A 15024-nucleotide genomic window follows, 5' to 3' on the forward strand; every position below is an offset into this window, starting at 1 on the left:
TTGCTTCACCATTAAGTCCCCTATCTTACACTACCCTTTTGAGCTCGACAAGCTGCCTGGCAGACAACTGACACCAGATATTCACAAAGCCTTATTCATTTTATATAGATTAAAGCAACATGAGCCCATAGGTTATATTTGACTATTGGAGATAAATAGTTCGCCAGTGGTAATCCATCATCATTCAAACTATTTGGCAAGAGGCAGAGAAATTCATAAAAGATACTATAAATATAAGGCTACTAAATTCCTAGTACTTATTTTAATATGATATATTTAAAGTGCCCTCTGGGAGCAAAAAGATGCTTGCATAGATAAAGCTGTTGGGAGTAGTACATTCATGCCAACACATGTAGCTGAACCACCAATTTTTTTTTTTTTTTTAATTAATTTAGTTGCTGGATTCGTTCCTGACACAGCTGTATTATCCCCTCACAGAGGTGGATGAGCCGGCAGAATGAGGTTGATTACAACTGAGTTAGTAACCAAAGAGTAATTTTTTCCATTGTTTGTTCAGCACATTACTAAACGTGTGGCTTAATTACAGTTGCCTTGTGTTCTTTTCAGTCTGGTATTGCTTATTTTACTGAGACACTGTGATTTACGCAAAATATTAATTGAAATAGAAAACAGACTTATGATGAGAGCTAACATCCATGAAAACACTAGTTACCCATATTTTGTGCCACGTGTATTGGACTTCACCGGGGAATCAGTGTTTACAGTTTAATTTGGATAACACAGACTCCTCCCTCCTTCCCCCAAACAGCAGTAGCACATACACCATCTCCTGGAGAATGGGTCAGAAGAACTTTACTTTTTCCACCAGCTGCAGAGGGAAATCCTGAGCTCTTCAATCAAAGTCTCAAAAATGTGCTGAGGTAGCTGTTCAGTTCCAGTGTGACTGCAATAATTGCATGCAACTGTCTCATTAAAAATAATTCAACTTTATATAGCTATAAATAAGCTACTATGCTGTTGTAATGTGTTTCCAGGTCATTAAGTAGCATAATAAAGATTCATGGATTCTCTCAATAGGTTAGGTAATCAAAAAACAAACAAACAAACAAAGTCAAGCAACTATATTTTGAAAGATCCTGTTTTGTTTTCAGAGCCATCTTTATAATTAATCTCTTTGGTATGAATAATTCACTATATATAAATAGAAAATAATGTTCATTCATAGAACTCGTAACTCAGTACATCCAGGAGGAATGTTTTTATATCTCATTTCCTATTCAGGATTTTAATTCAATCCATTGAATTTCACTGTCTGTTTTTCATAAACCAAATCTAATATACAATCAACTTTATAACCAGGTAGTCAGGATGCAGAATTAAATGATTTTTTCAGAGATGCACAAAATCCTTCCAAACATTTTTAGGAGAGAGGATGAGAATTTTTTAACCTTCACTACCCATTAATAAGATTCAGACATCCACCGTGAAACAATCCAAATATTTCCTGGTAACAGCCTCTGCAGTCATAATATTAAAGTTTTAAAAAACGCACAGCTAATGTATGTATCTCTACACTGCAGTACAGAGATAGCCATAGAAACCAAGACTAGACAGTGTGGGAGAAGGAAAGGTGAGCCACAGTAGCAAACCCAGCAGAAATGGTAGGAAGGAAGAGAATAGACTACAAGTGTTCAGATACCACCACCCAGACCACATCCAAGACTCTAGCAAGAATAAGAAGCATGGAGCAAGTACAAAAGTGAATTTAAAGTTTGGAATATGAGGAGGTTGGGTCCATGTACACAGTTTCTGAGTGGCATCACTAGGCAACTAAAATGTGTGTACACTGCAGTGTGTACAGCACTTAGGAGTGGAGCTGTTAGTGGAGCTCCCGGATCCCCTTCTACCTGGTCTAGGCTTGACTGAGAATGTAAGTCTGAGCACAGAGAAGGAGAATACACAGAAAGATCAACAAATTCATGACAGAGGACCAGCTTCTTAGACGTTGTTCTGGTGGCATAAAATGGCATTAAAATGGGTGCACGTTACATTTTTGTCTCAATCTAAGGCTCCATAGATTTTTTAAGGATACGAAAATGCCTGGAGGAAGTACAGTTAGATTCAAAGCAGAAAAAGACGAGCGGGAAGGCAGGAGGGAGGAGCAGAGCTAAAGATTCAGTGACGTTCTTAACATCATTAACAAACAAGAAGGACAAGATGATGCTGCAAAGTTGCGGGGGCATCAGCAGAGGAAAGGGAGAACTTGGGAGAGAGGCAGGGGAGTCATGGGAAACATGATTATCCTCCTCGCCAAAGTTAGCTGCAACGGGAAATACCCACAGTAAGTGCCTGGTACTATTAGACCCATGATTACTTTTCAATTACAGCCACTTGTGCATACTGTCTGCTTTGCTGCTTTTTCTTTTCACTCCCAGCTGTCATGGAAACAAACCAGAAAACAGTATTTCAAATACTAAATGCTTTCAGTGACACTTTCATGAGGCAACATATGCCTGATCCCTGCACCAATATTTGTAAATGGGTACAGCACACATTGTACGCTAAGGCAGTAGTCTCGCAGCAGCAGGACTATACCCATGCTGCTTTTTTCATGGAAACCAGAATTCATGAGCAACAGACTGGATTGCCAAGGGAAGAAGCTGGGAAAGGCGAAGTATGACCTGGGGGCAAGGAGGGCTGCCAGTGCTGCTATCTACCCTCCGTATTCATCCCAGTTCTGCCCCTACAGACTCCTAAACTGTTCCCTTCCATGTCCGGCCGATAAAAAAATGACATTTTGCCCACACTCTTGAGAAATCTTGAAGCTTGTATTGGAAAGTATCAGTGCCTTCTCTATGAAGGGCTGAGTGAAGCTGCAGTGTTTACTCAACTCAGTGTCATGCCCTGGAAAAGGAGGAAAGAGAAGGAAGTAGAGTCGCTCAGAGCAGAGCCCACGCACAGGGGGACAAGGCTCGAGGTCTCCAAATGAGGCATCTTCTTCTGGAGAAAGTTCTAGGCCAAGGACTTAAACCTGATGGACCTAAGGACTGTTTAAGATGCTTAAAATAAGGACCAAGGACCATGATTTTAGGACCAAGGACCCAAAATCACGGCAGCTCTTAATGAAGTTAATGGACAACTAGCAGCACCGACAGGCAGGCTCTGGTTTTGTAAGCCTCCCAAGGGTTGTTTCCTAAAACTCTTCAGCTTCTGGCAACTTCCCCCTGTCAATGTCTCGCATCCTCTGAAGCTGACAGCAGCCCCATTTTTTGTGAAAGAAGCTCACTTGAATAACTAAACCTCAAACATCATCAGTGCTGCACACCCCTAAACTTTTCCTCCCGTTAGAATGAAATTGCAGCATGAGGTGACATGTGACTCAGTGATACAACATGCACAGTGACAATTTTACAGAATACAATTACAGGAGAAAAAAAAAAAAAAACCCAAAGCCATCAGAGTCGCCCTCACATATTAGCTTGGAAACCTGAACCAACAGGGGAAAGATAAGCCAAAGGAGAAAGAAAAAGAAATGAACAACTCTAAAACAAATTGTTAATTCAAGACTGCAATATAATCTGTATAAAATATTTAAACTGTTCTTCTACTTATTCCTGAACCTACATTGATTAAAATGCAGCCATAATACACTGTGTTGCTCTTTTTTTAATCACAAGTGCAATTTTAAGCAAGTAGACAAACTCTAGGAAATTAAAGTGAATATTTACGTCCATATAAACTTAATGGCAACATTCTTGCTGTGAGCATAGAAGCTAAGGAGTGTGGATTAAATTATTTTGGCCCGATCCTGTTACTATTGTTTTCATTGGCAAAATTCCCACCAACTTAATGGGAGCTGGATTAGATCCTGACTTGAATAAAGTAAAATTCTCAGATGCATATATAACATAATCACTTACATTTCATGCACACACTCTAGTTTTCCTGTCTGTTTTCCCTTTTACTAATACTCTGAAAACATTAATCAGGCAAACTATATACCAGCGATTAAAGGTGTGCAGCCTTGTGCTTCCAGGATTTGGGGAAAACGCTCTGTTCTGCTCACATTTGGAGTCAGAAATCACAATCTGAGTGACGTCCAGCCTCTTGAGTACTGAGCTTCAAATCTTAGTACGTTCAGTTCCTCCTCCTGCAGGCTTTGCAATGCATATGAGCCGCTTTATTTAAAAGACTAGGGAATTACGATGCATTTGGCAGTCAGCAAACACTGCTGCCATAAGATTCTCTGTCTCTATTTATGATTTCCATCATTCAGGAATATTCAAAGCATCCTGGATGAGCTAGGATGCTCCTGTGTTTCATTTTTTCCATCTTGAAGAGCTGGTGCAGAAAAGGAGGAAGAGATTATTCTCCTAGCCAACAGAAATTTTAGAAGGACATGGTAACATACAAAGGACGCTGACTTCATCAAAGGTTTTACATTAAAAGCAATAATTCTCCTTACATCTCTCTAGACAGTATGCTTCAAAGACTAGAGTTCTTCAGGCAGATACTACATTATGTTCAGCTTCGTATCTAAGGACTATCAGGGGTTATCCTGCTGACAGTTCCATTTTGGAGGGACCCTGACCTGGCATATACATGCCATTTTGCTGTTCTCTCAAATCACTTGTAAACATGACTCTGTATGTGCGCTCTGTAACAGTATGCATGTACCAGACATGAAGTCTGCTGCCTATCTGACTTTCAATATACAGATAGCCCTCTGAGGGCTGAAAAAAAGGCTCAAAATTCCCTAAATACTGTAAGAAACGGAGAGAAACCCTGGAAGGACGATAATCTGAATACCAAAGTTCAAACTATCCTGTATGATATCTTACTCCCAGATAAAATTGAGGCCGAAACTGTGAGCTGGAGAGATTCCCAGGTCTGCCAGAGCTCAAAGGCATTAGCAAGTGTGTACTCTGTACAGTCTGAATCCGGCTCTGATTTTGCAAGCATAGAGGGGACTGTGGTTTTTGTTTCTGATTTTAAACAAATGCTCCAATTCTTTGGTCATTTATCTGTGATTACTAATGGCCCATCTTTGCTTCAGTGTGGGAAAAGAATGTTACTCTGAAATGACAGTGTAATTTCCTATGCAGAGGCTGTTTCTCTTTATGACTCATCTATGTATTGTATTCCAAGGTGTAAGTATGAAACACAGCTAACTGACAGATGAATACAAATGAATCTGTTTTAATTTATTTATTTTAAACAGAGTAACTTTTTTTTCCGTGACTCTGAAACGTTCTGGAAATAAAATGAGTGGAAGCCACATGAGCCATATCAGACGGACTTTGCATTATAGAAAGCCAGGAGGATTTTGGTTTGTTTGTTTGTTGTTGTTGCTGCTGGGGTTTTTTTGGTAAACTTACAGCTAAAGATTTGTGTCAAATGTAGTTAGCAGCACTTCTTCTGTTTTAGAAGCAATAAAAGGGATTTAAAAAAAGTCACTGTTGCCTGTTATTGTTGTGTATCAGAGTAATGGGCTCTAAACGAGAATGTAAATAGAGCAATTCCAGGGTCAATACCTCACACACCCAGTGACAGAGCACACCTTTGAGAGAGTCACTACAGATATATTTCTAAAGAGAATAACCTGCTGTAGATGTTAGGGTAAGTTAGGCCTACCTGACAATAGTACTAGCATATGTAGATGAAATTTAGTTAACTGGACAGGATAAGGGAGTACTTTAGTTATAAGAATAGAGAATTAACTTAAGCACAAACAACCTGTTAATCACTGTGAAAAAAGCTGTGACTACATCAAGAACCTCTGAGAGGAGCAGCCTGTGAGGCCAGCGAGAGTGACAGCCAGTTTGTAAGGCGCAAGTTTAAGCTAGCTAAGCATGGCTGAAACCATTACGTTAACCCTGCCACTGCTCTCCGGGACTGTGCCACCTCTCCCGTGGAACAGGGAAGCTGTTTAACTGGTAAAATTGCATGGATCTCTGAGTAAAGTGTTTTGGTATCTGAATTCATTTAGTCTCCTCACTGTCATTTGGTCTTAAACTGCGACAACTGCATCAGCCATTCAGTTAGGATTGCTCTGAACTTTACCAAGCGCAGAATCAAACCTGTGGGTCTAATGAAGGCTGCTAGATTAACAATATCAGATACAGAAACTAGGGCCTCCTAATTTCCTGTGCTGGAATTATAACGTACTTTTATCTTCTCAGTGCTTTTGTCCATTAAAGAGAACCCAAATGAAACAGTATGGGTATTTTTTTTGGGGGGGGGGGGGGTTAGTCTGTGTGCTGCTGGGTTTTTTTGTTTTTTGTTTTTTTGTTTTTTTTGTTTGTTTGTTTTAATTTCTAGACTATAAAATTGATTTGGAGAAAAAGAGACTATTATGTCTGCATGATGACCAAAAGTCAACGTACCTTTTCCTGGAGTCCCTGGGGCAACAGGACATTTGTTCCTCTGATGAAATTAAACTGACAATGTCAGCTTAATATTCTCCCATAAAGAGATTAGGATAGCTTGTATTTAACTGTATTTTAGGATTTAGTAAATGTCTACCTGTCCAAGCCTCTGCTTTCTTGGAAGACTATTGCTAAGTCTAATTCCCTACAAGTAGAGGGAGCTTATAAGGTAACTGCCAATGTAAGAAAATTTTTAAAACACAATGCTAGCTCTAATACTTACTTTATGCTTTTTGAGAGATTATGTCCTGAATTGAAAAACAGACTGTAAACTTCACAAATCTCAAAATCTATAATTAAGAACAGCGCCTGACAAGATTTTTTTTCCAGCTGACAAATAAATGTCACTTTTAAAGGAATATTCCACAGAGAGTGATAAAAACAAGCAAAGGGGCAAAAATTGTTCTGTCTGCACTGGCAGAAGACACGGAGGGGTTTCTGGTAAGTACCTGCAGTGACTGCACTGTTGACTCGGCATGCACATCAAAAGACTGACAGACTTAATTCATGTTTCTGTGCAATACAAACAATGACATGGAAGCGGGATCTGAGCAGCTTTCAGCAAGTAATTGAAGGTAGTGCAAACAGGTTCTAAGGAACAAGTGCTATACATTTCCGCTGTTAATAAGAACAGTAAGCTAAAAATACACATTACTATTTCATTTTGTGTTTTACCTCCATTGTCCATTTAATTTTTCCTTTTGCCTCAGGTTAGGGATTTTAACCTGCTCACTGGGATGGTTACTGTACAACATATCAGAACGCACCGATTTCTTGTAGCTAGTTGTACATTTCTGTATTAACTGATACAAGGCCCTGGAGATCTTCTGCATTCTATTGCTACAGAAGTGAAGATGCATTTGCAAATGAATACATGTTGACCCTGAACATTTACAGGCAATAGAGCTGAAATGCATCCCGCTCAGTCAGACATTAGCTGCGGTAGTTCTCCTTAGTCATTTGTGTTCTTGGAGTACTGTTCTAAACAACATAGTACAAGCAGTTCTGTTTTTAAATACAATACTCTTTTCACTAGTACTGAGGCAAATGAATAGGAAATTACTAGCATCATAGCAAATTATGCTAGGTCAACACATAATGCCTTCATTTTCCAGATGTCTGAATTCAAGTCATTTCCTCTAAAGATGTTCATAAGTATTCCAGATTAGTAATACATTTTCTCATTACATGTTATGAAAAACTACGTCAGTGTATCATTCATACTGAAGTCAGAGGCAATACAGATTTAAAAACAGGAAACCCAGGAGTATGTATATTTTGGGGGGCTTGATAGAGGATAAGCTAGAATAGCTTTTTATTCAAAATTCTTTGATTTGGTCACTTAAGCATGATTGGGTTTGTTCTCATCTCCAACATACCCAATCCTAAATCATTTAAGTAAACTATTGCCCTCAGATACTTGGGAGAGGTGGGGAGAAGGAGTCTTCTCTTACGTAAAAGGAAGATTTTTAAGAAGTGAAATACTCTGAACGTGGCACTGATTAGGCATATAAAAATCCAACTTCCTCGAAGTTCAACATATCTTTAAGTGGGTGTTAAAACCATTTTTAAAGTAGAACAAGGGAAAAAAAGACTTATTAGAATATTCTGTTTAAACTGTCTTTTCACCAGAAAGTTGTGAGTTTTGACTAAACATTTTAAGTCCCACAGAAAAATTTGTCTTGATTAGAAAATGTATCTCAGGGATCCACCATCTGAAAAGATGAGGTTAAAACTTTTGAATCTTAGCTAGCTTACTGCACTGTTAAAGCCAAAATAATTTAGTTTTAGACTTTCTACTGAAACCAAAATTTTATCCAGGGACTTCCCATTCCTCTCTGAAGTTCTATGCCTATTTTCACCGGTAATTAATTTAAACAAGTCCTCTGATTTGAGAACTCCAGTGTTTTATTCTGTGAAGAACTCATTCAGATAGTCCATCTAGGAAAGCAAAACAATAATCACATCTGAAGGCAAACAAAGCATGAACCACCATGCTGGCAAGCAGCCGAGACAGTAGGGGACGAGTGTAAAAATATTACTGAAACGGCAGTACAATATTCTAACCGCATGCTGTGAACAAGACAAAACAGAGTTGAACATTATTTCTATTGTCACAGATCATTACATATTAGAAGGAAAGAAGAATGAGAACTTGCAAACAGAGGGTCCAATTCAGCTGTGGATTAACAGGGAGCAAGTCCTTGTAGAGACATCAGGAAATCTGCGTTTCTCTACATCAAAACCAAGCTTAACCCAGAGGTTCCAGTTGGGAAAGGTTAAAATTTCAGAATTTGCTATTTCCCATGACTGCTTTAATATTACATTCCTGATTTTAAAGTACTACCGGGCAAGTTCAAAGCAAGTCAGGTGGAATGGTAGAGGGCACCTGGAACGCTACACACCAGTGACAATTTAGTTTGTCATCAAAACATGAATATAACAGCATAAAATGAATGTCAAAACACTTCATTATGTAAAGTTTTACATGATGCATACATTTATTATCACCTAATGTTTAAATATGAGCAAGACTCCAGTCCAGCTCAAAGATTCATTATATTAGACATTGCTCAGAAAAAAAGGGGTAGCCGTTGCCACAAAAAGTAAATTTTAAGGAATAGGACTTTTATATAATGATTAGATCATCATGCAGCTAATTCTCCAACAGTAACCTTGCAAACTGCAGTGTTAAATGCTCCCTGACATGATATCCATCACTACACTCACATGAAAAGATCAGTCCCTATTAGTGCATGCAGACACAGAGATGCTAGCTTTCTGAAATGGACTTTGGCATAAGTGTATCATACAGAAAGCAAACAAGAAGTGATAAACTACTTCCAAAGCACTGGGTGACAACCTATTACAGGTCTTGCAAGACTCACACCCACGTCTTGAGCCAGATGAAGTGAAGCTGAATATTTTGTTTAAAACCTATTTGCAAGGTTCTAAACTATTCTAAATGCAAACACTAAACACACTAAAAACAGCAAACTGGAATCAGCAATTTAGTGACAGGTCTGCCTGTGTACAGAATCTGGGAGATCTCACGCCTGACACCAGCTGCAGTAAACTGGAATCGCAACTGAATATTCAAACAGCCTCAAGAGCAGCCATAACTCCTAAGAAGGCCAAACAAGCCATGATTTCTAATTCATTAGAAACAGATACATTTGATATATGTTTAAAGAAAAAGAGCTTTCCAGAAATATTAAGAAAGTGATTAGGCAACATACAATGTGAGAAAGAATACGGAGACTTGAAATATCATAATATGAATAATATTCACTATCAAAATGGCCTATTTCTAGCATGGTGCAAATATAAGATCAAGTAAAGGTAGCTCTACAAAAACTTGGTTCCAGCTGTATTCCAGGTCAGCTAGATGCACTTCGGTTCCAGGAGCCGTGTTATCTTGTGCTCAGGGCCAGGGAAGGCAAGCCCGGCTACATGATTCACCATACTGCCATCTGCTTGGCACCCGCTCAGGCAGCTGGGAGAACACGCTGGGCTACCTGCACTTGGCCATTCTGATACACCCTGAGATGACCAGCAGATATAACAGATTCCCACCCTATAAAAGTCCAAATTACAGCAAATTTCTTTTAAAGATGGTAAAACTTAAGATCGGAGTCCCCGAATTCAGAGAAACGGAAAGGACGCACCTAAGAACAGCATTTCACAAGAAAATAACATAAGCACCAGGCCTCCAGATCTGATTGTTTCTTCCCTATATCACAAAACAGATTTGTAGTCAGTAAGCACAAATGGGTCCCAAATGGGAGGAGATGAATTTTTTGCCATTACTTTACCACCTAAGTCCTCAGAACTACGTGCATGATGTTAGTTTCTCGAAAAGAATCTTTTATGAAGGGTTTATGGACACTTTTGCTGTTTCTTGCAGCGGCCAATAATTCACTTAGAAATTATTTTATCTGTAAGGCAAAGAGGCACTACTATACAGTAGCCTTCAGTTTGATGACCCCTTTGAGCTCGATACCAAACTTTGTGAACAACAGTACATTTCCTTCAGCACAAAAACGATATGCTGATACCAAAGCGCTAACAGCCTGTGTAAAGCAGGTCCCCCCCCATGCTGTTAATTCCATAAAAATCGGTCCTGTAGAAGGAAACCATTGTACAACAGACTTTTGGGAGGAGATCTAAGAGGAAGGGATAGATAATTCTGAAACAAGTAGGAAAGCCAGGGCAAAAAAAGCTTAGCAAGTTTTAGGGAAAAAGGTTTAAAGACCTATTGATGAGACATTACTTCTACACCTGCAGGCTAAAGAAATTGCTGAAACCTAAAGTACAGTGGGCAAAAGCAGCATGCAGTTAACTGATGAGAAAAGGAGGCAGAGCATCCATCCATCTATCCTTTATGTTAGCCAAAAGGTAGCAATGGTGAGACATGCTTAATCTTGTGTTTTCTCTGAGAACAGATAAAACTGAAAGGACTACCTTCAGTCTGCAACCCCACCCTTGCAGGGCAGTACTTATGGGGTACTGGCACTGCTTTGGGCACCTAACTTGCTGTGCCCACGCTGGAAGGCTAGTCTCTCTCTAGAATCCCTAGATTTTTCCAATTTTTAGATTAGAGCATTTTCTGTCGTACCAGAAAACCATGGTGTTAAAACATTATTGCCAACAGCCTCTTGAAAGATAATTTTGGAAATCCATTTTAATTTTCCAGTAATTCATCCCTTTCCGCTTTAGTAACACCCCCCTTTCCTACGACAGATTTTTAAGTCTGCCAGCTCGCACTCGCTTCCAACTCTTTCTCTCGCAGCCAGCATTTGTCCATGACGCAGAGGATAAAGGAAGATTCTCCGTGATGCAACAGCCCCCACTCAAAGCCTTGCATCAGAGCAAGCTAAGAAAGGGATGTTAAGGAACAGCTATCCCATAACACATGGTCACAGTTTAGAGTGAAAAGAAAACTGCCTGAAAAAACAAAGAACTTAGAAATATGTGACAGGGAAGGCTGGCTGGAAAGCAGGTTTTCTTGTTTGCAGGGGGTTTTTCTTGGTTGGGGGTGAATCGCACATACACATGAGAAGTTCCCCATAGTGGGGGCAACTCAGCAAGGCTGACATTCGTGTCAGTTCTGTAACTGTGCTGACATCAGCAGGAAACCGTTATGTCTGTTTTCCAGTCTAAGCACCACACTACAGAACCTGACTGATGGCTTTGGCATGAGCCCAAGCACCTGCAACCTGGAGGCACGAGCGCATTGGGCTACAGAGCTTGGAGAACGCTCCTGAACTGGGGAGCTGCATGTGCCTTGAGGCCAGGCAAGACCAGTTTGGGGAACTCCCACCCCACATCAGTGAAACTATTGCTGAGAAACCTTCAACAAGTTGAGGTGCTCAGTAGGCTTCAGCCGTCTTCCTCCTGTCCCCATCTTACCTTCAAATATCCCTGAAAATAGGCAAGGACTGATTTTATCTTACCAGGATGATGCACAACAGGAAGAAACAGTACCTACCCTTTTCTCTTCTTTCTATATCTGGAATAGTCGTATGGGTATTTCACCTGGTAAAATATCTGAGCATGCTGCCAATATTTGAGTACGTCCATAAATCATAAAAAATAAACCAGATTACAAACTCAGGTACAAGTGATAATAATGTCAAACTAATTAGATTCTTGATAGAAATTTGTCACATTCTATCACTTTGCTTTGTTTTCAATACCTGATTCTGACCTTCTGCCAGTTTTACATTGGCACAAGCAATTTGGCTTCAGTAGAGTTAATGCTGATTTGTAGCAGCAGGCGATCAGAATAAGGCTCTTATTTTTCCTTGGCAGTATGTCCCAGGAGAAAGCTTGTCCATCTCCAGCAGCTGTTGCTTTGCTACATCTGTCTAACTTCTCCTTTTTAATGTCCATTTTTTCAAGTTTTTTTACATCAATCAGCATGAGGAAAAAATCATTCAGTTTTCCCTCTTGCAATCAAGTTTTAACAATCACAGACAGATGTTGTTTTCATTACAACCCTGACCCCTATTCAATAAAGTTTCAATGTTTAACTATCAAAAGCATTCTTTACTTTCCTTTCAGTTGCCAGATCTTAATGCTTTCATAATCTATTTCACCCTGACATCCTGTCCGTCTACAAATATGGCGTGTTTGATCACCCCTGAATGTTTGCCTTTGTGTTCTTTTCACTTTCTTTTCCTGTTTCTTCTACACAGCGTACTTTATCCTCAAACCAGGTCAGTCCAAAATACTACAGTGCATTTCTCTGTCTAAAGATATTTAGAGATCATTAGACACCAGGTGGGGGAGGGCAGATGGAGGCAGATGAAAATTTATCGATTTCAGGATGTGAACTTTAAAGAACTGCTTGATCCTTTTCTTTCAAAATTCTGAACATATTGAGAATAGAGAGAGTTGATATATTCAGTACTATACTCTATGTCTATAGAGATAAGTTCCTTCAAAACAGAACCTGCATTTGATTTTGTGTTACAAAATACAGACAATTCCACGTCTAAGGAAATGTTTCTATAACAGATGTAAAATTAAATATTGTAAACAAAAACAACACTTCCACATTGTACATTGTTCGGGAGCTGTTGTATGGCTACACAGTTGTGCTAGCAAGAGGGTATAGTTTTACCCATCGAGAGAAAACAAGAAGGTCGAATTCCTCTCCCCAGAATGGGGGGTTTCACACATGTATCCACAATACGAGGAATTCAAGCGAGCCCAACGCAGGCATGGTGAAAGAGTAAGCAGAATAAAATGTATCCAAATGATTTCATGAACCATGTAATCATTTCTGTTTTGAATGCAGACCAGGTTTGCTTCCACCGGCTCTGAAGCAAGGAATGAAGAGGCCAGGGTCAAGCCTTTATCACTGTGTATTTGCCAACTTGTAGCAATTGCACAGTGACTCAGTTTCCTGAAGGAGCCACCTGGCTCCTAGAAATGTAGGTTAGCGTAATATGTGTCAGATATAAGAAAGAGGTTTCAGAGCTAATCCTGTTTTCAATTTGATTACAAGATTAATTCCCAAATGGTGTTATGTATGAGCAAATCTTCATCATATGATACTTTCTTTCGGCAGAACACGGGGGTTCTTATTTAGGCTCCAACCCTGCAATCTAATCAGCAGCGGCAGGTCTTACGGCCCAGGAAGCAGGCAACTAGTTCCAATGAATTAATGATATAGGCTACAGCCATACAGATAAGACTGAAGGACTGAAGGAAATTTATATTCCTTTAAAGTAAACTTGAAAAGGGCTGAGAGTTAGGCTGTAATCGGCACTGGGTTTACTCTGTAGTGGTTTGAAGAATCTGGCACATGAAATCAATAGAAAACGTGACAACAAAGGTATTTCTCATCATCTATCTTGTCATTACTTGCATTGTGCCAACTGGGGAAAGAAACACAGCACGGCATAACAGTTGCTAAACAAAGAGCAGGCTATTGTAGGATTACACGGTTTATATCAAAGATTCCTTCTAATCCTTTACTGAAGAAACAAAAACCAAGTTAGTAAATTAAAATAAAAATCATGAGTACTTCAGTGAACATGATTGAACAGTTAATTTTCAAAATTCCACTTCCATTTTAACTTCTGCAGATTTTTTTGCTAAGAGCAATAACATTTAACAGGATTCTTTAGACCACTTCTGTATGTAAAGTCCTAATTAGAGCAAATTCTCTCTCTGCTTTACCAGCTTGATAAATTTGATTCGAGTTTTCCTTTTAGCTAGCAAAGGAAACAAAATAATTAAAGCCATAGTTACAGACTGGCTGGGAAACAGAGCTGCATTCTGCTTATGAACTGTTGAAAAAGGAAAGAAAAACTGAAGAGAGGCCTAAAGAAATCAAGTATTTATTGTTAATATAGTTGAAACAAATGTATTACTCATTTGTGACAGATTTTAGATACCTATTCATATACACCGGAGCTTTCAGTAAAAAAGTTTTAATAGTACTTCATTATAGCTATTTGGTGCTGCACAGTCACATTTTTATGCAGAAAAGACATAATATAGAAATGCAGGCTGTACGGTCTCTTATAGCCCTCTGGCCATGAGAAGGAACTCTAGATCGTGATCCACCTCTACTGGGGAATTGTTTGCAATGACAACATGAAGGCTGTCAGCCAAATTCATTGCTTTGGAAGATAAAAGGAGCTCAGTAAAAATTTCAACAGGATGCAGAACACATTCCATTTCTGCTGTTTCATTTCTACAGATGTGTCCTTGGGTGCAATGTCTACATCAGCATTTTGGCTGGAAGTGAGTGGGACATGTACCAGTGCTCCCATCTGGGTTCTGTGCACTTCCACGTGGCCAGAAGGAGACACCTCCTTCCACGGCGTTTGTGGTGATGGCTGCTAATATTCAGAGTAAGGTCACTGAAGTGGAATCTAATTAAGGCATGTTTTTGATGTATTGCGTAGGCTAACAAGTGCTAGAAGAAAAATACCGGCCAGCAGGTGCTGCTGGGAGGGAAGAAAGAGCACTAGCTACATCTCCTTTGCCTTAGCTCCCAGTTACCTACTGGATTATATGTATAACTAAGCCTGGTTAAATGGGATGCTCCCAGTTTCAAGCCAAATTTCAAAGGACCAGCTACTTGACAGCCCCACTTCCCCCATCTTCACCAGGC

General features: G+C 39.5%; 1 long non-coding RNA gene across 1 annotated transcript in view; it reads right to left on the minus strand.

Moving 5' to 3' along the window:
• Positions 1-15024, minus strand: part of LOC135328689 (uncharacterized) — a 181227-nt gene that overhangs the window by 12404 nt on the left and 153799 nt on the right. The gene's annotated exons all lie outside the window — the stretch shown is intronic.

The sequence above is a fragment of the Dromaius novaehollandiae genome, chromosome 6 (assembly GCF_036370855.1).
Source record: "Dromaius novaehollandiae isolate bDroNov1 chromosome 6, bDroNov1.hap1, whole genome shotgun sequence".
NCBI lineage: Eukaryota > Metazoa > Chordata > Aves > Casuariiformes > Dromaiidae > Dromaius > Dromaius novaehollandiae.